Here is a 27,117-nt window from a genome sequence, read left to right as displayed (position 1 = left end):
TGCAGAGTGAAAATCTCATTCTGGAAGCATCCCCCAAGCTGTTGGTAAGCCATGTCTCCGCAGTATCCTTTCTTTCAGGAGCGCTAGTTCTGCAAGGTTCGCAGCAGAGCTTCTGTAAAGTTTGGAAGGTAGGAGACGAGATACTGGCAGAAGTAGAGCTGTGAGGACCGGGCGTGAGTCGTGCTTCGGTAGCTCAGATGGTAGAGCACTTGCCCGCGAAAGGCAAAGGTCCCGAGTTCGAGTCTCGGTCGGGAACCCAGTTTTATCTGCCAGGAAATTTCATATCAGCGCACACTCCGCTGCAGAGTGAAAATCTCATTCTGGAGGGTAAAGCATACTTGGTTCATAACAAATTTGAGCAAGTAAAAATGATAACTCATACACCGAAGATCCAAAATAACTGGTGCACTTTCCTAATGTGTAGAGACCCCATGAGTACGCAGGAGTGCCGCAAAACGACGTGGCATGCACTCGACTATTGTCTGAAGTAGTGCTGGAGGGAAATTGACACCATGAATCCTGCAGCGCTGTCCATAAATCTGTGAGAGTACGAGGGAGTGGAGATCCTTTCGGAACGGCAAGTTGCTAGCCATCCCAGATATGCTCAATAATGTTCATGTCTGGGGAGTTTGGTGGCCAGCGAAAGTGTTTAAACTGAGAAGAGTGTTCTTGGAGCCACTCTGCAGCAATTCTCGACGTATGGGGTGTCGCATGTCCTGCTGGGAATACCCAAATACGTCGGAATGCACAATAGGCGTGAATGGATGCAGGTGATCAGACAGTATGGTTACATACACGTCACCTGTCACAGTCGTATCTAGACGTATCAATGGTCCCATCTCACTCCAACCGCACACGCTTCACACCAGTATAGAGCCTTCAACAGCTTGAACGGTGCCCTGCTGACATGCAGCGTCCATGGATTCATTAGGTTGTCTCCGTAACCGTACACGGCCATTTGCTCGATACAATTTGAAACGAGACTCGTCCGACCAGGCAACATGTTTCCAGTCATCAACAGGCCAATGTCGGTGTTGACGGGCCCAAGCGAGGCGTAAAAAGCTTTCTGTCGTGCACTCATCAAGGGTACACGAGTGGACTTTCTGCTCCGAAAGCCCATACCGATGATGTTTCGTTGAATGATTCGCACGTTGACAATTGTGGATGGCCCAGCATTGAAATGTGCAGCAATTTGCGGAAAGGGTTGCACTTCTGTCACGTTGGACGATTCTCTTCAGTCGTCGTTGGTCCTGTTCTTGAGTGATATTTTTGCTGCCGATTCCATGTCGGAGATTTGATGTTTTATTGGATTCCTTACATTCACGGTACGCTCCGTGAAATAGTCTTACAGGAAAATCTCCACTTCATTGGTAATTCGGAGGTGCTCTGTCCCATCATTCGTGCTCCGACTAAATACCACGTTCAAACTCACTTAAGCCTTGTTAACCTGCCATTGCTGCAGCAGTAACCGATCTAACAAATCCGCCAGACACTTGTTTTATATAGGCATCGCCGACCGCAGCGCCGTATTCTGCGTTTATACTCTCTGTATTTGAATACACATGCCTTAAGCAGTTTTTTTTTTTTGCGCTTCGATGTATTTTGGCATGGCTTTTAACGCGGACAACATCTTGGGTCAAATTATAACATCAAATGTAATTATTTTTCTGATTATAAAAGTTCCTTATAGAAAAATTATCTCTTTCTTTTCTCCACAAACATTAATACATAAAAAATTGCAATTCTTGAATGATAAAAGTAATGGTCTTTAATATCAAATGAAAATTTTCCAAAAATGCGACGCTTAAATATGACATTAAATAATCAAGAGCTACTCATGCTTCCTAATTCATACTGAAAATTATCAATGGCCGTTTATCTTTCGCTGTACTCAAGTCTCTGGATGTCTGAACCAAGGATGCATAGAGATAAGCTGCCGCAATAAAGTACAAAATCTTAAATCAATTACCTTAAAATAAATCCTTCTCTATTACTCATCAAAATGATCGTAGTAAAATATTCATCTCAAAATGCTTAAATCTCTTCCTCATCTCAAATAATTAATCAGTAAATCAACATGTTCCACTCCCTCAGAATACTACTGCAAACATACCACTCGGCCTATGTCGTACTGCTACCCGTGACACACCACTGCCGACTACTGTGTCTCCTCATATCCCGATAAATAGTGTGCATCATCTCCCGCGCGTCTTCAAAAGCATAAATGGTACAAGCAAGCCTCCAGGTGATGCAACATCTCTGGTGACGCTGCGCACTTGTAATTTCAAGAAGTACAAAGGCGCTTACGCTTCCATGACATCCAAAGACTAGAGAAATGCCTAAGAAACTATCTACAGCGCCGTATCATTGGTTATTGAATAGTATCTCACTTTAGGAAAAAAACTACTGTGTACAGAAAAATTAAACGTATTATTGAAAAAGCAAAATGTATAGTCGTCGCCCTACGATGTGCAGATGGAAAACTGTATTATAAACTGAAGAAAGGTTGACTGACAGCATTAGTACACTGGATGCATGTTATTATTGAAATATACAGTCCCAAATGTTGACAGGAGAGGGTCAGAGTGAAGTCACTCTTGCAAACAGCTGACCAGAGCAATATACAGAAAATCGAAACAAAAATGCAAGACCTATCGGATGAGGAGCAGTTTGGTTTCGTTAAGAGAAAGGGTTCAGGGAACCGACTCAGCGATTGTGCTTTGGGCTCTGGCAGCACGATGCCATACTGTTCCTACTATTTAAAGCAGAACGCATTGGATAGCTCTTAGAATAAATTAAACAAAAAGCTACTGTATAGAAATCATATTTGGAATAATCTAATTAAAGAAAAGAAACTGATCATGACATTGATTTCTGATGTCATTGAGTTACATACAGTTGTTATACAGTTTCTGCTGTTTTAGTAATAGTCAAATGTTTTATACGTACCTACTTTGCATTGATACACGCATTGGTTCTCTGATGTTACCGGCAGCAGCACGACGAATAAGATTCATGAGAAGTCTGCATCAAAATCTGTCACTTCACTTCTTATCTTGCCATTCTTCACTTTCTTTATTGTCATACAGAAGTAATCCTCTTGCGTCAGAACTGAGACGATCCTCTTAAAAGCAGAAACTGTATATTGGACATTTCAGCTTCAGTGAAACGTTATACAAAGACCTTTCGTTGTTAACAAGCCGCAAGACACCGGAGATGATTAATTGAAATCAAGATTATCAAGCCTGATTGGGTAGGTGACATAATTAATGTGAAAACTACGTCGGATGACGTTTATCGGAAAAGTACCATTATTCTTAAATTAATTAAGTTGTCACGGAGAATGATTTACGATCGTTGCTCTGTAAAAGCTCGTGTTACATTCTTACTTCCAATAATTTAATTTCTCCGAGGAGATTAAGTGGTCTTTCGTGGTATTAACTAACACCGAGTTCAGTTTAAGGGAAAGAACTCTCAGTTTAATCATTTCCTCAAGAATACGTATTCCCTTCATTTGAAGCAATGTTTAGGCTTACAGTGAATTACACTGTCCTGTCAGTAACACGCGGAAAATTCGTCCCTGGCGATACTTGTTCCAATTAGGTCACCAAAAGAAAATAATTATACACACTGTACGTAATAAATTACATTCGTAGCGTCTACAGTTGACTCCAAATTACCGCCGAAAGGACACTAGTCTTTGAAATATGATTTCCCCTTCCAGTGTTCCAATTTTTACGTCATACCAGTGTACATGGTGGCTGATTGTGAATAAGGTAGCGTTTTAAAAGGAAGATTGGGTTCAACGCTCCATCGAAGGTAGCACTTCAATCACTTTCCATGACAAATTTGCCCGCTTGTGATCTTTTTCCTTACTGTCTAGAATCCATACAGCTCTACGCGGCTAAACGTCGCTACATTGGTAAAATGCGACTGTCGATCCGTTTGAGGACGTTGCTGCATGTATCTTAAATGTATCGTACAGCGGCTCCGATGTGGATGTGTAAGCACCGACGTGTAGACAACGGATTAGTGCGGCATTTGTGTATTTCCGTCTTGTGTGTTAGGTAAATGCAGAAACGGAATCTATGGCGACGCTGTTAACAGAAGCATTCAAACAGGACCAACGTGCTGATATTCTTTCCTTGGCTGCCGTAGGGCAACCAGTCGCAGACGTCCTTTGGAGAAAGAAGAATGTGTTAGGAACGTTTCTCGAAACCCACCATTGTTGAATGTTCTTTGCTGGAACGCACGTCCTCATATCGCAAATGTCGTGACACAGAATTTACGCTAAACTGAATGGGAGACACTCGAGGATTCGGTCTATAGTTCAGATCTCTCCCCAAGCGATTATCACGCCTTCAGTCCCTTAAAAAAGATAAAATGAAATAACAGTGCCTGTGTTGCATCGTATTCCTTAACACACAGGCGCTGCTATTCCGTATTTATTCGCCATTACGATGCTCTCGCCTATCAATAAATACATCCTCCTTGGATGGAAATATATGTAACGTTCAGGTTGTCACACATGGACAACGACGTACGGAAGTTTGGGTCTGCTCGTGATTCGTGCACGTATAGCCGATGCGGTTAAGGCGACCACTCGCGTAAAGCAGGAAATCCGAATTCGAGTCCCAGTCTGACAAAAATTTTCATTACCGTCTTTCCAATATACAGCGACGGCGGTTCATATCCGCAACTGCGAATAGATTTCATCTGCGACGCCTAAAAATTGTTGCCGATTCCTGTCGTACGAGGATCTGCTGCGGGCACTTACGTACTTTTTGAAACAGCAGGACACGGTGTTTTTTTTTCAAACGGGTATCATCATTCTAGTGAGTCGGCGGAATGATTGCCTCCGTGCGATCTTGCCTGATTGGCATACCGACTCTGGATTGTAGGGCCTTCGAACGGAAACTTTTTGATCGTCCATTATGCAGTATATTTCACAGCTATACGACACATAAGGATAAAGATTATGACAACACATGTAGTAAGACTGTGACTTTTGTTCTGAAACATCGATTACCCAACGTTCTCAGCCAATTGACATTCCGAAAAGTAGAATGCACTCAGTTATGAAAGAATATCCTCAACAGACGCCTACAGCCTGTAGGCTTGGGGACTCCGCCGACTCAGGCTGAACAGCGACTCCTCTTTATGCAGTGCGCGATTAAAATCTCAGTGACGTTACCCAGATCTACATATTAGGAATTTTCCCTAAATAACTTTGAGGAAATGCCTGCATTTCCTTGTTTTTTAAGTAGTACAAGACGGATTTTTTTCTGCAGAGGAATCCTATGAAAAGCTAGTGCTCGTTCTCAATACATCAAGACTGTACGTTAAAATCTACCTCGGGTAAAATTAACTCACTCCATTTAGAATCAAAGGGATCAGAGCGATTCAAAATGGTTTCTATTATTGCAGTAAGAGAAATGACTGAACGGAGGAACAAACCGCTATAGAACAATATTTGCATATCCGCAAGAAGTCACTGTTGGGCGTAGATTTCGGATTGACGGAGATAGTGAGCAGTACTTCCTTGTAAATAGCACGACGTAGACAGTAACAATGAGTGGACAACGTTACTGTAGTATGTTACCTCGGTATTTACTCCATCTATACCACAGAGCCGATTACCGCTGTAAAACCAACCTTCTGTTCTCATCTTTACTTTAGCAAGAAAATCCATTCGCCAAGCACTGACGTCGAAAGTTTTTGATAACCGTAACATTTGCGGCCGTGAAAGTTATAGTTATATGATTGTCTTATTTGCTTAATGTAACCGACTTAACTGAAATTAACTGAAATTACCAATAGCTTGGTAAAATGAATTGCAATGAGAGAGATTTCTTAATCACCAGTTCCTAGCCTTTATGCCGAAATTCTACTGGCAACATACTAAACTATTAATAGGTAGCAAGTATGCATAAAATTCTTGGAATTTGTTGAATGAATGTGTCCCAACACAGTCGTAGACAACAGTCATTTAATATTTTGCTAAATAATGACAATATTGCCATAGGCACACAGCGCGGGACAGGGGTGCCTGCGCTGTTGATCGGTGTCAACTTTGCGGAATGGCAGCGAGAGTAAATACCATGGGTTGCGTCTGGGTAGCATTTAATGTGAAACGCCACAAGAGAACCGGGTGTGTCGGTTGTCAGAGGCGAGCTGCCGACGTTGAGTAGTCAGCCTTAACCGTTCCTATCTCGACGACAGGACCTGCCGGGTGTGAGCTCATGTTGTATGTCCTACAGTTCACGGTATCTGTGCTGTTGTACGACAGGGTTTGGTTCAGATACCGAGAATCATGCACACACTGGCGAGCGCTCTTGAAACGTCTAGGAGCATAGCCCCGAAGCAATTGTGGCACTCCAAAGCATCTAAGACCCCCTCCACCAATCGCCGGAGCTTATTCTCGGCTATTGACGCTCCCTAAGCCCGAACTGCTCTTCAGGCAGTGTTGCCTCGGAACTGATTTGATGCTATAGCCTCTTGAGGTACATCGTCTAGAAGATGAAAACAAGCTTATGACCATATGTACGCTAACGGAAAAGCAATCGCAACATTAAAAAGGAGTTGTGCGACATAAACGAAAGTTGGTAGGCGTGTTTCTACATCTGAAAGGTCAAAAACTGGTTCAAATGGCTCTGAGCACTATGGGACTTAACATCTATGGTCATCAGTCCCCTAGAACTTAGAACTACTTAAACCTAACTAACCTAAGGACATCACACAACACCCAGTCATCACGAGGCAGAGAAAATCCCTGACCCCTCCGGGAATCGAACCCGGGAACCGGGGAGTGGGAAGCGAGAACGACTGAAAGGTCATGTCCATTCAAATGTCATACCATACGAGTAGCGCTATTAGCGCCATTAAGAGGATTGCTTTAAATACACACTGTAACGTTCATGAGCTTTAGTGACCTTTGAGACTGGCCAAGGTGAGTAGACGATACTCAAGAATGTCTATAAGGCGACAAAGACGCCGTTATCAATACCATACTGAGCTTGAACGACGTATTGCAATAGGGCTACGAGGAGCTGGATGTTCCTTCTGCAATACTGGAGAAAGCCTCGAAGTGAATCTAGCCACTGTACATGATAGATGGCAGCGATGGACACGAGAATCTACAGTTCCTAGGAGACTGCGCTCTGGCTAGTCATGTGGCACTACCGAGAGGGAAGAGCATCGTGTTCGATGTAGGGATCTGCCGCATCGTACTGCATCTTTGACGCCAATCTGACCAGCAGTGACACAAAGAACTGTTACAAACTGTGAGATAAGGACAACTGAAACCTTCCCGTCTCCTTTATATCTCTTTTGTAACGCAACCTTCCCTTCTACAATAACCTATGAAACTGTCCCTAAGGATTTATATCTCTTGCTTAATAATAACAAATGAAATCTTCCTTTTGAAATTAATTGTCTTTCTCAATCTTCGCATATAAATTTAAATGGTGCTTATTAAAAGTGATTTTCTGATTACTTCGAGGAAACATAGAATGTGTCGTCGTCGTGGCCCTCAGTCGTTACCTGCAATAACCCAAAACTGTTCCTTACCTTTTTTACTATTACTGGGTCGCCATATGACTGCTGCATCTAACTGCGACATGAATATACTTACTCTGTTTAACTATACTCTATTAGCTGCTGGTGGGCTGTCATAGTAAGTGGTTGTATTTATTACCAAAGCTGACGTTATTCTTTAATAGCAAAGCTGACGTTATTCTTTAATTAATTTGACTGAAGTTACGTAATTCATAGTTAAACTTTTTCATGACAACAATAAAATTTTCCAAACTTTTACGTTGATGGTTTTTGGGATGGATTATAATCAGTAATGCAATATTGCTGGCAAAAATTAATTATATTCTGAATGAAATGATTTTACAAACGTTCAAATGGGACTTACTTTTTACAATAATCTTACAACTAGCATTGCGCAAACATACCTTCAGTAGTCTTGAGTTTCTCAAAAAAAAAAAAAAAAAAAAAAAAAAAAACAAGAATATTAGTTCCTCTTATGATAATAGTTAGCTGAAGCCTCTGTACATCCGTTTATAATCTCTTGTAAATCATAACTGGTGGCTGGCAGGCACACCGCTCCTCTCAACCTCTCGCTTCAGACCTGCTACCGACTCGCTTCACATCTCGCTTACTGCTGACTTCCTACGAATGCGGTCTCTCCTGCCAACAATACTTTGGTGCAGAAACTCCCTGCTACCACAATTATTTCCAATACGACAAATATTAATTATTCCTACTTAATCCTATTAATAAACTATAAACATCTTTCATTAATTGTGGTTTGACAAGAGACAATAGAAATATAAACGTCTTACACAATTTACTCTCTCACCTATTTTTCGTATATGGAAAATTATAAACGATTTTATTACTACCTGACGCACCTTGAGCGAGAATCCAGAAAGTTAACAGCCTGAGCAAAAGTTGATGGAGACTGGTATTTTTATCATTCTTAGCTCATAGAAATGGCTTGTTGGGAGTTGAAAGCATTTGGCGGCGAGCCCATCCCTTACTAAAGCTAGCTGTACAGGTCCACAGCTGTACAGGGCAGACAGGGCAGCCATTTTTCAGGACAGGGCTCCAGCAGAACAATGCCATGACACCTGCCATGGCGCCAGCAGAACCCTGGGCAGGGGTAACAGTGTAAAGGAAGGCATCTACACAGTGGAGTCATAAATCAGGCATTATGTGCAGAGCCACAGACAATAAAAATTCATATGTCCTCAAGTTCGCCTTTACTGCAAGAAGGCCAGTGAGCTTCTTCCCTCGGCTGCCCCTGTTGTATAAGAAAACTCCGGCATCTGAGAAATATTTAGAGATGGAACCATTATTGCACCTCATAGCTAGGACTAACAAGCTCAAAGGCACAGGCGATTTAGATGAAGATCTTTGAGATTCCATTTGTTTGCATGTTGCCGTGGCAAGAGACATGACTTCAGAGAAAATCATCTTTTCCATCTCTGCGAAAACTTAAAAACGCCAGTGATTAGCGGTTTCTTTTCTTTTTTTTTTTTCAGAGATGCAGGTTTCTTAACTCTTGCCCTGATTCGATATGAGTTTGTACTGTCTTGTGGGAGGGGAGATATAGTGCCTCTAGAGCCTTGTGATTGGCTCAAGACAATGTGAAGGCGGTGTCGTTTGTGCACTTTGCAGGAAAACGGAATTTTTTCTGCATAGGTGCGAAGCACTGGGGGTGCGGGCCTTTGGACTGGTAACGGACTTCTGGTCGAAGCTCTGGCATGTGTGTTTGGCACTTGGAACCTGTCCTGACTTCACTTGCGAGTAGTTTAGATGGGCGAGCCTGTGGTCAGGTTCTTACTGTACTGACAGTGTGCCTTGAAACGTCCCGCACTACTCGTTTGCTGAGGGCACACTTATTCGTTTTGGGTTTATCACTCTTGACCTTTGGCATCCTTGTGTGCTCTGTCATAAATCAGGCATTATGTGCAGAGCCACAGACAATAAAAATTCATATGTCCTCAAGTTCGCCTTTACTGCAAGAAGGCCAGTGAGCTTCTTCCCTCGGCTGCCCCTGTTGTATAAGAAAACTCCGGCATCTGAGAAATATTTAGAGATGGAACCATTATTGCACCTCATAGCTAGGACTAACAAGCTCAAAGGCACAGGCGATTTAGATGAAGATCTTTGAGATTCCATTTGTTTGCATGTTGCCGTGGCAAGAGACATGACTTCAGAGAAAATCATCTTTTCCATCTCTGCGAAAACTTAAAAACGCCAGTGATTAGCGGTTTCTTTTCTTTTTTTTTTTTTCAGAGATGCAGGTTTCTTAACTCTTGCCCTGATTCGATATGAGTTTGTGCTGTCTTGTGGGAGGGGAGATATAGTGCCTCTAGAGCCTTGTGATTGGCTCAAGACAATGTGAAGGCGGTGTCGTTTGTGCACTTTGCAGGAAAACGGAATTTTTTCTGCATAGGTGCGAAGCACTGGGGGTGCGGGCCTTTGGACTGGTAACGGACTTCTGGTCGAAGCTCTGGCATGTGTGTTTGGCACTTGGAACCTGTCCTGACTTCACTTGCGAGTAGTTTAGATGGGCGAGCCTGTGGTCAGGTTCTTACTGTACTGACAGTGTGCCTTGAAACGTCCCGCACTACTCGTTTGCTGAGGGCACACTTATTCGTTTTGGGTTTATCACTCTTGACCTTTGGCATCCTTGTGTGCTCTGTCATATAGGTGAGCCAAATTGGTCCTTGGCACGACCAGTAAACGGGTGTGTCACACACTGAAATCTACCGTGATTTCAGGGCTCTGGTAGAGAGTAAAGTGCGATATGTCTGCCTGATCGCTATAATGTGAGATTTTTGCATTTCTTTCATGGCCGCGATCGATTCACAGGTGCCGCCTCCACGTCTCACCTCCTCTGCTGCACACATCTCGCCAGCTGCAAGTCACGTCGCCTCATGAACTAAACAGGATAACGTGTCTGGCGTGAGGTCGGTCGCTTGACGGTGCGTTCGGCACGGGCCCGCCCGTTGTCGGCGCGCCGTAAGGCACGGAAGCTCGCACTGGGGCGTATCGCTTCCAGTCGGGTGTGCCGCGGCAGTCCTGACAGCGGAAGTGATGCGTCTCTCATAGCCTCTCCTTCCCAAGTGACTCTTTCCGCCTTCCCGTGGTGCCAGATGTTAAGCTCGGCATTATGCCTCGCGACAAAAGGGAGAGCTGCGACCCAACCCGATGCGAAAGCGAAGGGTGCGTGGCACAGGGGGAGCTGTGTCGAGGGACCGAACATCAGTCCCTTCTGTTCGCAGGGTACAGACCAGCACGTGCTCTGCATGCCGGCGATCTCGTTTGTCGGCGTGGGATCGCGGCGCGAGTCGGCAAGGGCGCTTCGCCGCGCCCCTGGGTAACCGGGGCGTGTTCTGCCAAACCCAGGAGGTGGTGACATCGCCTGGGCCAGGTTAGATGGGTCCAGACCGCCGAACGTCTCGGGGACCGGCCCGCCACCTGAGTAGGAGTGGGTCCTTGGCCAAGAGGTGGAAACTCGGGCAAGTAGGCGGCGAAGGGCGAGAGGTGCATCCGCCTCTCCGGAGTGCGGGGTGCAGTTGCCGAGGAGCGTCGCGTGAAATCGTCGATGACGGGGACACCGACGGGGACCAGTGCACTGGCGACGGTGCGTTGAACCCGGCAGCTCGGAAGTGCCCTTGACCTAGGGGCGAGGTCGGTGGGCGAGCTGCAGAAATCCCCCCCCCCCCCCCCCCATGCCAGAGGAGCCGGTCCGAGGCAAGAGACGGGCTCCCACCTTTTTTATCACTCGTTGTAATCATGGCTACAAACGAAACGAGTGATTCGTGTGCGCCTCAACGGGCTTCCGCTGCGCCTGATCCCTCTCCCCAGGACGAGCAGGGACAGGCAGAGAATGAAAGAGTTATGCAGAGATATTCTAGAATCACGTCGCTCATGGAGCAACAAATAAAAAATGGCAAGGTAAGCCAAGCTGGACTAGCCATCATCAAAAATGAGCTGGCAGCATGGGCTATTGCCCACGCTAAACTTGAAGGTAGAGTGGAAGAGCTTGAAAAGGAGAATGATAGATTAAGGAGGCAACCGCCAAAGACGTGGGCAGCCGTGGCCGCGCAAGCGCCCACTAAGCGCCCACAAAGCACGACTAGAAACACTATTGACAAACTGACCAAAAGAACAGATACAGCTGTCTTCCTCAGGACACTGCCTGGGCAGGATACAAGCGTCAATAAAATTCAAGAACTATTTACAAAAAATATAGACCCCGTTAAAGACAAAATTAGAATTAAAAAGGTAAAACCGGGTAGAAATTCTGTTATAGTCGAAGTTGCCTCCGAGGAAGACAAAAACAAATTGTTGAATAGCCAAAAACTGAACTCGGTGGTAAAATGTGAACCACCGAGAAAAATAAATCCTCTCGTCATACTATATGACGTTCCCACAATCATGACAAACGAAGAACTCCTAGAAACAATTAGAAAACAAAACTTCGATGATATAAATGAAGAAGAATTTAAGAGCTGCTTTAAGCTAAAATTTAAGACTGGGCCACGGGGTCGTGATGTTGTTCATCACGTCGCCGAGGTGTCAGCGCCATTGTGGAAAAACATAACAACAATGGGCAGACTATATGTTGGCTTTCACGCCATAAATACAAGAGATTATGTCGTGGTACCTCGTTGCCACAACTGTGGTGACTTGGATCACATCTTAAGGCTGTGCACCAGGAAGCCGGCGTGCACTAAGTGTGGGGAAAACTGTCACAGCCGAAAAGACTGCAAGGCGGCGGCAGTTTGCGTACCATGCAAGAAACGAGGGAAGAAGTCTTGCGGAGCCACAGGCAGGAATTGCCCGACATACAGAACGTTGGAGCAGAGATTAATCTCCAGAACTGACTATGGTTGAGCCCGGCATACCGAACAGGATGCCAAAGCGAAAGTCCCCGAGCAAAAGGAGGAGGGATGCCATGAGGGCAAACAGATTCAAGGATTTTTTGAGGTCGCTTTCGGGCGCCACTAAAATTGAAACAAAAGACAAAGCCATACAGACTGAATTTCCAACAATGGACATTGTCATACAAACCAGTCTCCTCCTCACGGCTGAAACTCTCTCCTCTGGAAGCCGGGGAACAAAGCCGGAACTACACCAACAACGGCAAGGGCATCCTGTGGCTGTGACAACGCCTAAAGACAATCATACTAATAAACAACCCATTCAAGAAAATATAGTGACAAGCTCATGCACGAGCCCCACTGCACAAAGCTCACCAATAGTCAGACTGCCACCGGTCGATCCGGTTAGGGTGTACCCCAACTTGGAGTACACCATGCAACTATCCAGACTAGAGCAGCCAGCTACCCTGACCACTGCCTTACGACATGTGGTCCGTGTAGGACATGAAGACGGCAGGGAGATAACCTTCTCGGTTATGGAGGCTGTTGACAGAATCCAGCTAAAATCAGTGAATCTTCCCACTGACTTCGGAGCCTTGCGAGATCTGCTTAAGAAAGTGTTCGAAAGACGAGGTGAGAAATTTGATCTTGACGACATTTACAATCAGTAATAGCACATGGACGAATTGCTTTCGACTGGAGTAAGACCTGGCCACATGACCGAATACATACGTACTTCCCCTAATGACAAACATAACTATTGAACAGCTCAACACCCATAACAGCAGACTCGTGATGCAAGAGCTCCGAAGGGAGGTGGAGGAGAGGAGACTAGATGTACTCTGTCTACAGGAGCCATACTCCCTGGCTGGAAAAATAGCTTTTGCTGCCGCGAGCTGGCAAATAGTCAGCAGAGGGGATGACCCGAAGGTGGCGATTATAATCATAAATAAACTCTTGAGAGTCACCACACTCTTACAGTTAACAACTAGCCACTGTAACGTCGTGGAGCTCCAAACCCCCATGGGAACCATAACTCTCATAAACATGTATTTTCAGTATGGGGATAACATAGAACACTACATAGACCACCTAGCGAGAGTTACCACGGCGTTGCAGGGAAGAAAAGTTGTAATAACAGCTGACATTATTGCCAAATCCCCCCTGTGGTACAGTGGCACAAGATGCTAACGGTGAAAAAGTCGAGGAACTTATAATGGCATCACAACTTGTGGTGGCAAACAGGCCTGGCAATCCTCCTACCTACGCTGCAGGAGGAGGACAGGGCACAAATATTGATGTCACCCTTGTAACTCCAAATACAGCTAACATTATTCAAAACTGGAGAGTCACAGAGAATGCCACCACAAGCGACCACAATTTGATATCTTTCACCTTGGGAGAAAGAGAGTGCCACTGGACCACGGGGTGGGAGGTGCAACTAAATTACAGAAGAGCTGACTGGGAACGCCTAGCGAGGGAGTGTGACATTCCTCCATCACCGGAAGGTGACATGCATCTGGACATGGACGTAGACCAGAGAGCAGAGGAACTGGTGAATACAGTGACAAGAGCGGTGAAGGCAGCCGTACCTACAAGGAGGAAGGCCATGGCGGCCTCTCCGTCACCATGGTCTGCTGAACTAGGAGAACTGCGTCAATCTGTCAGAAGGCTGAGGAGGCACTACCAGCGCAGTGTCGTCTGGCAGGAACGACAAAGGTGGCAGATGCTATATAGAGAGGAAAAGCGGAAGTTCCAAAAGGAACTGCGCGAAGTTAGGATGAGAAGCTGGGAAAACTTTGTGCTCAACCAGCTAGTCACGGATCCATGGGGGCTCCAATATAAGTTGGTGAGGGAAAAAATCCGCTCTCCTCTGGAGCTATCAACAGGTACGGGGACAGGATGACGGAGTCCTGGCAGGAGACTGCGGGGGTCCTCCTCCGGTCCCTGTTGCCTGACGAGAATGCGGATGGGGAGACAGAGGGGCAGAAGCAACTCAGAGATGAAGACCAAGAAGTATACGTTAATGAGACGGCTGTCTACCCCTTCTCAGTGGAGGAGGTGGCAACCCATATAAGATCATTGAAAAAAGGAAAAGCACCTGGGCCAGACGGCATTGTGGCGGAGGTGGTGCAGTTTCTGGCGCCTCAGCTGACTGCGCCACTAACACATCTATACAACGAATGCCTCAGACAGGGAAAATTCCCAAAGAGATGGAAAATGGCAAATGTAGTTATTATAAAGAAAGGACCAGACAAGGACCCAGCAAAAGTGAAATCTTACAGGCCGATTTGCTTGCTGGATGTATTTGGCAAAATACTAGAGAAATTGTTGGCTGACAGCACACCGGGTGTTGTGCGGGGTGAGCGACAGGCAGTTCGGGTTCAGGCCGGGTGGTCGGCATCTGATGCAATCGCCCTGGCGGCCGACCCCGCACAAATACGTGGTTGGCATCATGGTTGATATCAGTGGCGCCTTCGACAACCTGTGGTGGCCTTCGCTCTTCTCCTGCTTGCTGGAGAAAGAGTGTCCAGGGCCGCTATACGGTTGCCTGAGGAGCTATTGCAAGGATCGGGAGGTCTGGTTATCATCATCTAGCGAAAGAGTTGGAAAGATAATTACCAAAGGATGTCCCCAAGGGTCCGTCTTAGGACCCCTCTTCTGGGACATCCATATGGAGCCTTTATTAGATTACAACAAAGTGATGAGGTGCTAGAGGTGATAGCCTACGCGGATGACCTCCTCCTGTTGGTTGGTGGCCGTAGCCCCGAAGACATTGAACCGAAAATAGAGACAGCATTAGACAAACTCCAACATTGGTGCCACACGACTAAAATGACGATATCGCCCAGTAAATCCACCTACCTATTACTAAAAGGACATCTTATTAGAAATCCGACTGTCAGAATAGATGGTTCACCAGTTCTCCGACGACGTGAGACACGCTACCTGGGAGTTATCATTGATGAGAGGTGGAGTTTCGGAAAACACATTGATACTGTCACCCAGAGAGCCCTTCAGATATTAAATAACCTCATTTCAATAGGCCATAAAGATTCCATCTTCCTCCACACCTAATTAGACTCTATCATAATAGTATCCTAACATCAGTTGTGGTCTATGGCTCGGGAGTCTGGGCTCACAGGCTCACGAGGGTTGTGCCCGCCATGGCAGTGAGAAGGGTCCAGAGAAGCATGGTATTAAGAGCTGTGGGAGCCTATAGAACATCTCCAGGGGGGGGGCCCTATTAGTCATAATGGGGCTCTGCCCTCTGGACATAAAGATAAGAGAACAGGCGGCTTGGTATTGGGCCAAGAAGGGAAATTATGAGAAGATTGCGGATATTATGGGTATTAGGGTGGGGGATAAAAGAGAGATAAGGAAAAGAGGGGAGGAGCTCTGGAAGGAGACGTGGGAGGTAGAAGAGGCTGGACGAAGAACCTTCCAGTTTCTACCTGATGTGAGGGAACGACTTGGACTGAAGTACTTTGAGCCTACACGAGGTCTGATCCACTTTCTCACTGGCCATGGACCCTACCCGACTTATTTGTGTCGATTTGGGAAGGGGGCAACACCAGCGTGCGACTGTGGCGATCCGGAGGGTACACTCGAGCATGTAGTTTACGAATGTCCCCTCTTCAATGATATCGCAAACACACTATGAGACAGACTACCCAACCGAGACACATACCAACTACTCAGACGAGAGGAAACTTTTCAGACTTGAAACACCTTGGCAAACGAGGTATCTCGAAAAGTTCTAATTAACTATTTAGGCGAGATACACTAAATAATGACAATAACCACCGATTGCATCCAAGAGCCCTATTCCCATGCCGCCTGTGCGTGGACTGGCCGACTACATCTAAATTGGAATCCGCCACGTGCAGGACTAGGGGGAGTAGGGAACAACCACCGGTTGTGACACACACCAGATTTGACGTAGGATAAGTTAGTTAGTAGGACTTAGTTATAGGAAATTAAGATAGGGACTGCAGCGAATTTAACATCGAGGCCTGCCCAGTGCCAGGGGCATGCTCTTCGGGGTTAGGTCGAAGAGCAAGTCATATGAAAGTAGGTTTATATCCTCACTGGCACACCTGTGACACTGCAGAATACATACACAAATTAAATTAGTTATAGGAATTAGGTATAAACAGTATATGTAGCTCACATACTAAAACTAAACTAGCTGCAAAATTTATATAAATGTATAACTGTTAGGACCCACTAATGAATTAAGGCAGTGGGTTAATTTGTATAATTATAATGGTTTAATAATAAAGAATTAAAGAAAGAAACCAGGATAACGTACTGCCTCTCCAGCATTGTCATGGAATACTTATCTGAGTCGCAAATTGATCTCGGCTGCATCTTTGGAGAGAAACTTCAGTAGATTTGATCAATCAGTCTGCCCAGCATCAGATCAATTCAGCTTGCGTTATCCACATTTTTAGATCCAGAGTACTTGACTCACTGATCAGCTAGTTAAACTGTCTTTGCCAACCAGGCGCCACCCAGTGGAGTGTTTAATCCTCTGTTAGTTGCTAGAGAATTCAGTCTATAGGTTGTTTAGGATAATTTATGTCTTCTTTGGTAAGATAAGTGTTGTTAGTACACTAAATTTTGCCATCATTCACAACTAGTCAAATAGTCCAAACAAGCTACCTTTCAACTGTTATTTCAAGGACAGCTCGGAGTCGGGCGCCACGTGACGAGCATTTGCGACTTTAGTGGTGTCAAGAGAGAGCTCACTGGAAGGCCAGGTGGAGGTCCGTTGTGTTTTATGATCAAAGCTTGTTTTGCTTCGGTGTCAGTGATGGCCCAGTTACGGTCATAAGGAGGCCAGTGGAGGGCGTGCAGCCAACATGTCTGCGTGCCAGACACATTAGACCTACATACGGAGTAATGGTCTGTGGTGTGATTCCGTATGACAGTAGGAGCACTCTCGTGGTTACACCATGCACGTTGACTGAAGAACTGTACGTCAATCTGGTGATTCGATCTGTTATGCTCCCATTCATGAACAGCATTCCAGGGGTTGTCTTCCAACAGGATAACGCACGGCCGCATACCGCTGTTGTAACTCAACGTGCTGTACAGAAAGTCGACATGTTGCCTTGGTCTGCTTCGTCTCCAGTCGAGAACATACGGGACATCATCGGACGACAACTCCAGTTGAAAGGTGGCTACACTGAGCCACAGCGCCAGAGATCGCTAGAGAGCATTGTTCCGCCGCCTCCACGGGCAGTCATTATTGAGATGTGCTAGAAGTCAGTGCTTGGGGAGAGCTCGTAGTAGTCAGTTCGTGTTGAGATGTGCTTGCTGAGATGTGATACTGAAAAATTCTTGTTGAGATGTTGTAATAGCGAATCGGTGTGGAGATATATTGTAATTATGAGAGTGATTTTGGTCAATATATGAAGGTAACGAAACTTGATTTATTTTTCATTATTTTCATGTTTTAAATAATGTGTCATAACAGGTTCAGTCAACAAAGCATCTGGCTTGTGTTCTTGGATTAGAGTGTAATTGTGGTTCTCTTGAGTAATTATGGTAGTCGTATTTTCTTTAATTAATTCAGTATAAATGGTATTTGAAATTCTTGTCTTTTGAAGAAGAACCGTGCCAGATGTGTACGTTGAGTCATACTTCCACACACAGAACAGTTACATTTGTGCTTTGGTTTCGTAGGTTTTATAGTTGCTGGGGACTTAATTGATTAATTGTGTTAATGAAAATTTCCATTTCATTCCTTGTTGTTATTCTAAGCAGTCAGATTGCGTAATAATACTAGTCAGGGCCAACCGGTACGAGACTTCGTAATTGGACAGACTAATACTAAAGCAGAAATTAAAATTATTTGCATTTTAATTTTATTAAGCCCCCATGCACAGTGTCAACCAGAAACAGCAATGACCGTCCCTTTATCGATCGATCAGGTGCACCATGCATGGAACTCCATCCCACAAACTGACATCCGGCGCCTCTAGAACACAATGCACGCTCGTTTTCATGCTTGCATTCAACAGACTGTCGGTTACACTGTTTATTAATGTATCAGCATTTCACATTTGCATTCGCTTATATCGCGGCTACGTTAACCTGTGATCTTGCGATGTTAATTTTTAAATATGTTGCCTAGCCAAATGTGTTCCCAACATGTCATTACTTTACAGCAGGGCTGCATTTCTGAAATAAGTCTGGGGCCAACCAAAATTAGAATCTAAGGCAGAGGGCCCAGTAGGCTTGTTGGTCAATTGTGATGAACATAATCAGTATTCCACTTATTAACTATTACTTTATTGCATATTTTCGTTGAACTGTGATACAGAAATAGCTGACCTGCTGACGTTGAAGTTAGTATGTGTTCTAAATGTTCGTCTTTGAAACACCAGCAAAATTTGCTTTTGCTTAAGTTCAGAACAGAAAATGTTTGTTCACAAATATAATTGCTGCCAAACGTGCTAAATGATTTTATTGCTGCGTCTCTTAGGTTATTAAGTTTATTTTTGTCCAAGCTTTCACATAAATCAATAACACAACATTCTATGTTTTCGGTTTATGGATTGAATAACACTAAATTTCTATGATCTTCAGTTATAAGTTCACAATTAACACTTCGATTACAGAAAAAGGATCTTCATCCGCCTTGAACATGATTTCCTACTCTTTCGACAGCGCAGCCTCTTGTCGAATTCTTCGATTAATTTATCAACGTAGTGACAAAATTTCCTTCCTAGCAAAGCACGTTTATCTAAAGAAATTGTTTTGCAAGCGGGAAAATCGGCGACATCTCCTTTCAACAAACGGGTTTGGGAGAGTTCAAGTTTCATTTTAAAAGCAATTACTGGGGACAATACACGTAGTTTTGAGTTCAGCTCGATTAAGTGAGCCGTCATATCAGCGAAAAAATGTACGTAACTGATTTAATTTTCATTTTTAAAATCAGGGAAGCGCTTTGACTCGTTTTTCTTAAAATCGACTATTTGTTCTCTTAGTGCGGAACAGCGCTGCAGTAATTTCCCACGACTTTGCCAGCGAATGTCGGTGTGATTCAATAAATCCCAGAATTTTGTTCCCACTGTTTCTTCAATAAATCCACGAAATTTTCGGTATCAAATCCCTGTTGATCGGATGTAGTTGATAACAGAAACCACAGTTGATGTATACGGTCGTATTCCAGATTTTTCTGCATAACACTTGCTGAAGAACTATACAGTCGAATTTGCTTACTGTTTTCCCGGCATATTTTCCAGCAATTATTCTGCACCAGTCTTCTTTCCACACACAGAATCTTCTTCATCGGTGCTAATGTCCACAATTTTTCAGAAGTCAGATCCATTTGCTTCATGACACATTCTTTCACTTTATTAGAGATGTCTCTACCGGTTGTTCGCTCTTTTATGGAACACAATCCTGCCAGTTCTTCTGTGATTTTGAAACTGTTGTCAACACCACGGATAAAAACTAAAATCTATGAGGTATCATTTATGTCAGTACAGTCACCAATGGCTAATGAGTCGTACTTCAACTTTTCAACTTTCATTCATAACACGTCGTGAAGGTTGGTAAAGATATCGTGGACTCTTCTTTGAACTGTCATCCTGGACAGGCGTATGCTCTCAAAAATTTGATTTTTTTCTAGACATAATTCTGATACAGCAGTCATCATTCACTTTTTAAGAACCCAATATTTGTGGAAGGTTTTCCAGCAACAGCAATTTATTCAGAAATTAAGAAGCTTACTCTTGCTGCCACTTCATTTCGTATTTCGCTTTTGTGGTAATGACTTTTAGCATATTTGACGCCTTGATTTTCGTCTCGTTGTCATCCAACTTCGTTAAATCAAGATACGTTGGATATTATATTCTTTTACAACTGCGGCTAATTCAAGACCAACTAAACAAAGAAGCTTACCGTTGTACAATGTGAGAGAGTACTTATTTGGCCACTCCATATAAAATACTCTGTGTTCAGACAATTTTCCGTGTGTGGTATGTTCGTCAGAAGACATCTGAATTGGAACTTGTACCCAAGGACAATGGTTTTCCTCTCTACTCAAAGCTATATCAGCAACGTTAATTCGACAAGAGTACTCAAATACATATTTGTATGTGTGACTGAACTCTAATGCTAAAATGTAAACCATCGTCAGAAATTAAACTCAAACATTGTCAGAGGACCTGACCACTTGACACAGACACCATAGTACCGCGTGATCAAAAAGTCAGTATAAATTTGAAAACTGAATAAATCACGGAATAATGTAGACAGAGAGGTACAAATTGAGACACACGCTTGTAATGACATGGGGTTTTATTAGAAACAAAAAAAAAAAAAAAATACAATCGTTCAAAAAATGTCCGACAGATGGCGTTTCATCTGATCAGAATAGCAATAATTAGCATAACAAAGTAAGACAAAGCAAAGATGATGTCCTTTAACAGGAAATGCTCAATATGTCCACCATAATTCCTGAACAACAGCTGTAGTCGAGGAATAATGTTGTGAACAGCGCTGTAAAGCATGTCCGGAGTTATGGTTAGGCATTGGCGTCGGATGTTGTTTTTCAGCATCCCTAGAGATGTCGGTCGCTCACGATACACTCGCGACTTCAGGTAACCCCAAAGCCAATAATCGCACGGGCTGAGGTCTGGGGACCTGGGAGGCCAAGCATGACGAAAGTGGCGGCTGAGCACACGATCATCACCAAACGACGCGCACAAGAGATCTTTCACGCGTCTAGCAATATGGGGTGTTTTTTTCGGTTCTAATAAAACCCCATGTCATTCCAAGCATGTGTGTCAATTATTACCTTTCTAGCTACATTATTCCGTGGTTTATTAAGTTTTCAAATTTATACTGACTTTTTGATCACCCGGTACCTTACCATTAAGCACTGGAACACTTCGTACGTCAATGGAAAAAGCAAAAGTCACATGCAGCGTTTTCTGGGGTTTGTATGAAATAACTGTCTTATACCCGTGACTTTGTCCACAAGGTATAGCAGCCGATCACGTTGCTTCCCTCACCCTAAATCACCACCTATGCCCGTCTTGGCGGATGCGCGTATCACTTGTTTATTTGAGCGCATTAACAGTGCATTTTTATTACGACCGCTGTTTAACGTTACCGCCACTGGACCCAATCCCAGAAAGGCCATCTAGTCACAAGCACTTCAGCTACTAATAAGTTTAATAATGTAAACCTATTTTAACCTAGCTGTCGCATAGACTGCCATTGCTTATAAGTGAAAGAACTGTTAAATAATATCTATATTTATTAACACGATAAATTCATCTAATAAATCATAAAATTATATAAAAACTATGGAACTGATCAGTTTGCTTTCTCCCTCGGACCACAGTGAGAGGCGTAACGGGTCACATGAGGCCTGCAGACCGTATTTTGTGCTTCCCTGCTCTACAGTAAATACTTTTTGTCGTTGCGATTTTTTTCCACTGGTGTGTTATGAAAATGGATTTACATATGTATGCATGCAGATTTGGTCCACATCTCCGCCTAAACCACAGCACCGATTCCCATCAAACTTGGTACACGTATCACTTCCGGTGTGGAAAGAATTGCTTCGCGGGTAAGAACCATGTATCTATCAAACGGGTGGTATTAAGAGTGAAAAAGTGGCGTAGCTCATGACGCGCGAATTACCACTCTGTATTATCAAGTATTTCAGAATGAGAGCACTTAGCTACTTCCAACGAACTTTACACGTAATTTCAAATCTTCACAAAATTCTTTCTCGCTACCATTCCCCACAAAACGATGAAAGGAAAAAAGTTTATCGCTTAAAACTTTTTTTCTGGTCATTCAGTAAAACCAGCGCACCAGACAAGACGTTTTAATTTATTACTTATTTACTACTGACTGTATTAACATTATCGAAACATGCCACTGAATGTACCTACAAAATTATGTCACAGCACTACACATAGTTCATGAGATATGACGTTATAAGCGTTAAGCTGCAAGAGCGTGCTAATACTTACTCTATTCGCAACAAATTTCGTAGATGGTATCCACACAATTTGTTTGACTGATGGGGCTCCTAAGTGCTCTTCTACCTACTGCATTCCCATACTTAAGCCTTCGTGAGTTAAATTCGATTTCTAAACTGAAGAAAACACTTCACGGCATTCGCTTCAGAACTGCTACAAATTCGTCGGGCAATAGACAGCGCCGCTCGAACCGTCAACACAACTGGCAGTGCTAAAGTATCCTACGACTTCCACATCGCGGCCAACGGGTTCTACACAATGCTGGTCACTATTTTGAAGGTCATTAAAACTTTGAAACACGTATCTATTTTGTTCCAACTGTAATTAAATAATTGTCACTATTAAAGTTCCAACCCTCATATCCTGAAAGAATGTACGATGCTCGGATAAATGATGATAGTTGTCGTGAGCTGTCCCTTGAATTGCTTGATGTATTTGTGTTGCTTCACTAGAAGCGGCTAATGCTGCCTCACAGAATTGCCGTAGCGTCGCATCGATTCTTGTTTCCGCAGATGGAGAGGTTTGTGGCACGGTAGTGGTCTCAGTCAATCCGCTGGATATAACTGCGAAACTATATTACTCTATGACACACGCTTCAGCGCATGTGACATTATAAAGAATAGGTTGCATGAAAACGAAATTTAGGATGAAATTCACTACACATGCAGGTGCAATAAGTATACAAATATGTGTGAAGTATGTTAAACACATGTTAAATGTGCGGCAAAGCTGCGATTAAAAAGCTGCTACTAAATCTATGGAAAGAAATACTGTGGAGGTAAGAACTACTAGTCTGCCGTTGGAGTAGGGGTGATAACTTGGTGAGAGAAGTTCAAAATGGTTCAAATGGCTCTGAGCACTATGGGACTTAACATCTGTGGTTATCAGTCCCCTAGAACGTAGAAATACTTAAACCTAACTAACCTAAGGACATCACACACATCCATGCCCGAGGCAGGATTCGAACCTGCGACCGTAGCGGTCACGCGGTTCCAGGCTGAAGCGCCCAGAAGCGCACGGCCACACCGGCCGTGGTGAGAGAAGTGATCAGGAGAAGATGGACAGAGAGGGGGAAGTAGACACAGATAGAGAGGAGGTGTACAGAGAGAGAAGGGAGGAGGAGACAGAGAGATTGGGCGGAGGAGAGATATATGGAGAGGAGAAGCTGAACAGATAGTCTGGTGCAGAGGAGATTGGCAGAGTATGGGATGAGCAGATGGACGGACAGGATGGGAGAAGAAGATTGACTTAAAGAGGGAATCTTGGAGGGGCGAAGAGGAGTCGGACTTAGAGGGTAGAGGAAGTGATGGAAGAGGAAAAGAAGGAATTGGACAGAGAGAAGGGTGAGGAACAGATTGACAGGGGGAGGAGCAGATTTACACAGAGGAGCAGATGAAGACAGAGAAGGGCGCGAGGAGGGGAGAGTGGCCGAAGGAAGACTTTGACTGGGGAGGAAGGCCTGCTAACAGAACAACATTTGGTATTCAGCCAGTAAGCCTATAATTCTGTCACACATCTTTCCCGGTTTTCGGTAGGGCCACTACTTCTGCATGTTACCAAGCTAAGACATAATGACTGGTCTGGAAAATCTCGTTGAACATGGTGACCAGATATGCAGCGACAGCTCGTGGCATCTGCTTCAGTAGAGCTTTGCTTGCGTCATGGAGCCCTCCAGCTATGCTGGCATACCGACGTGACCTCTTCAGCTGATGTTTCTTCTACATGGTCCAATCTCATTCATGTAACCATCACAGGTGGAAGATGGCAGCACTAGTAGTAGAGGACATATGGAGCACGTCGGGGGATATGAAAAACAATGCAGCAGTTGCCGTAATCTGGAAATGCACCGACTTATCTGACTTCCAAAAGATCGTGGCCACTGGCTGCGTGAATAAAGGTGGAAGTATCTCCGAAATGGGTAAGTGTATAAAGTATTTGCATGCCACCATGGTTAAAGCATACTCTACATGGCAAAATGGCACCATCCAAAACTGGCGCTGAGAAAATCGTGGTGCACCGCAGGCTATAGAGACAGACGTGAATTACAGTTGCGAAGATGCTTATTGGAGAACAACTGTCGAGCAACTGACTTTCCAAATGATTTAAGGGGCAACCAACAATAACTCATCAACGTCCATTCAGCGAACGTTGTTGTGTATCGGCCTCCACAGCAGGAGCATGGTTCGTGCTCCCATGCTGACTGATGTTCATCAGGACGAAGGCTGGAATTTGCCGGAACCGCAACTGGATGCCCACTGATTGGCAACAGATGGCCTTTTCAGATGAATCACGTTCTTGCTCCATTGGACAGATGGCCGTTGGCGTGTACGGCAATGTAACAATTGTTGGAAACGTCCACGCCAGAGGCGTTAGCGTTATGGTGTATGGATGTTTTCGTGGCATTCCCTGGACGATTTCTTCAGTCTGGAAGGCACAATGGATCAATAATGCGTCTATCCTTGAGGTCCATGTCCAACCATACGTGCAGTTAGTTTTTTCCGTGGCACCTGCAGGACAATGCAACGTGTTACACATCTCGCAATGTACACTCCTGGAAATTGAAATAAGAACACCGTGAATTCATTGTCCCAGGAAGGGGAAACTTTATTGACACATTCCTGGGGTCAGATACATCACATGATCACACTGACAGAACCACCGGCACATAGACACAGGCAACAGAGCATGCACAATGTCGGCACTAGTACAGTGTATATCCACCTTTCGCAGCAATGCAGGCTGCTAGTCTCCCATGGAGACGATCGTAGAGATGCTGGATGTAGTCCTGTGGAACGGCTTGCCATGCCATTTCCACCTGGCGCCTCAGTTGGACCAGCGTTCGTGCTGGACGTGCACCCGCGTGAGACGACGCTTCATCCAGTCCCAAACATGCTCAATGGGGGACACATCCGGAGATCTTGCTGGCCAGGGTAGTTGACTTACACCTTCTAGAGCACGTTGGGTGGCACGGGATACATGCGGACGTGCATTGTCCTGTTGGAACAGCCAGTTCCCTTGCCGGTCTAGGAATGGTAGAACGATGGGTTCGATGACGGTTTGGATGTACCGTGCACTATTCAGTGTCCCCGCGACGATCACCAGTGGTGTACGGCCAGTGTAGGAGATCGCTCCCCACACCATGATGCCGGGTGTTGGCCCTGTGTGCCTCGGTCGTATGCCGTCCTGATTGTGGCGCTCACCTGCACGGCGCCAAACACGCATACGACCATCATTGGCACCAAGGCAGAAGCGACTCTCATCGCTGAAGACGACACGTCTCCATTCGTCCCTCCATTCACGCCTGTCGCGACACCACTGGAGGCGGGCTGCACGATGTTGGGGCGTGAGCGGAAGACGGCCTAACGGTGTGCGGGACCGTAGCCCAGCTTCATGGAGACGGTTGCGAATGGTCCTCGCCGATACCCCAGGAGCAACAGTGTCCCTAATTTGCTGGGAAGTTGCGGTGCGGTTCCCTACGGCACTGCGTAGGATCCTACGGTCTTGGCGTGCATCCGTGCGTCGCTGCGGTCCGGTCCCAGGTCGACGGGCACGTGCACCTTCCGCTGACCACTGGCGACAACATCGATGTACTGTGGAGACCTCACGCCCCACGTGTTGAGCAATTCGGCGGTACGTCCACCCGGCCTCCCGCATGCCCACTATACGCCCTCGCTCAAAGTCCGTCAACTGCACATACGGTTCACGTCCACGCTGTCGCGGCATGCTACCAGTGTTAAAGGCTGCGATGGAGCTCCGTATGCCACGGCAAACTGGCTGACACTGACTGCGGCGGTGCACAAATGCTGCGCAGCTAGCGCCATTCGACGGCCAACACCGCGGTTCCTGGTGTGTCCGCTGTGCCGTGCGTGTGATCATTGCTTGTACAGCCCTCTCGCAGTGTCCGGAGCAAGTATGGTGGGTCTGACACACCGGTGTCAATGTGTTCTTTTTTCCATTTCCAGGAGTGTATATGCGTCGTTTGAAGAGCACCAGGATGAGTGTACTGTACTCCCCTGGCCATCAAATTTCCTGGATTTAAACCCAAACAAGATGATGTGAGACTACGTCGATTGGGCAGTTCGCTCCGTCTATCGGTACCTACCAGAATCTCTGATTCTTTTCCTGTACGTCTCACAGCGGTCCACGCTACAAAAGGTGGTTATTCCGGCATTTGACAGGCGGTCACATTAACGTGACTGGACCTCGTTTCTCTTCATCTCTTGCTGCAAAGCAGCGTGGGAGCCGCTCAACCACAAATGCGATATGCACTCTATCCGCTGGATCGCGTACAGGTGTAAAGTTTGCATCAGTTACTGTTGGCTTTATCACTCGGTTGATGGACATCCTGTTACCGTCGTTACACACTCTCGGTTTCTCTGTGCTTCTATCGCCAGCTTCACGTTGCGGCGCAGACGATTAAGAAACCGTGTTGTGGCAGCGACTCTTATGGGTTGCCGCCCTCGATACACGAGGGTTGGAACGTTAACAGTTGAAACTATTTATTTACAGCTCGTACAAAATAGATACGTGTTTCAAAGTTTTACTGACCTCCAAAGTAGTCATCAGCATTGCGTATAACCCGTTGCCAGCGATGTGAAAGTCGTAGGATACTCTTGGCAGGGTCAGTTGTGTTGACAGTTCGAGCGGCGCGGTCTATTGCCGGATGAATTTGTAGCAATTCTGTAGCGAAT

The sequence above is a fragment of the Schistocerca nitens genome, chromosome 7, assembly GCF_023898315.1.
Source record: "Schistocerca nitens isolate TAMUIC-IGC-003100 chromosome 7, iqSchNite1.1, whole genome shotgun sequence".
In the NCBI taxonomy this organism is placed as follows: domain Eukaryota; kingdom Metazoa; phylum Arthropoda; class Insecta; order Orthoptera; family Acrididae; genus Schistocerca; species Schistocerca nitens.
The sequence above is the reverse complement of the archived record's forward strand: the minus strand, read 5'-3'. Positions refer to the sequence as shown.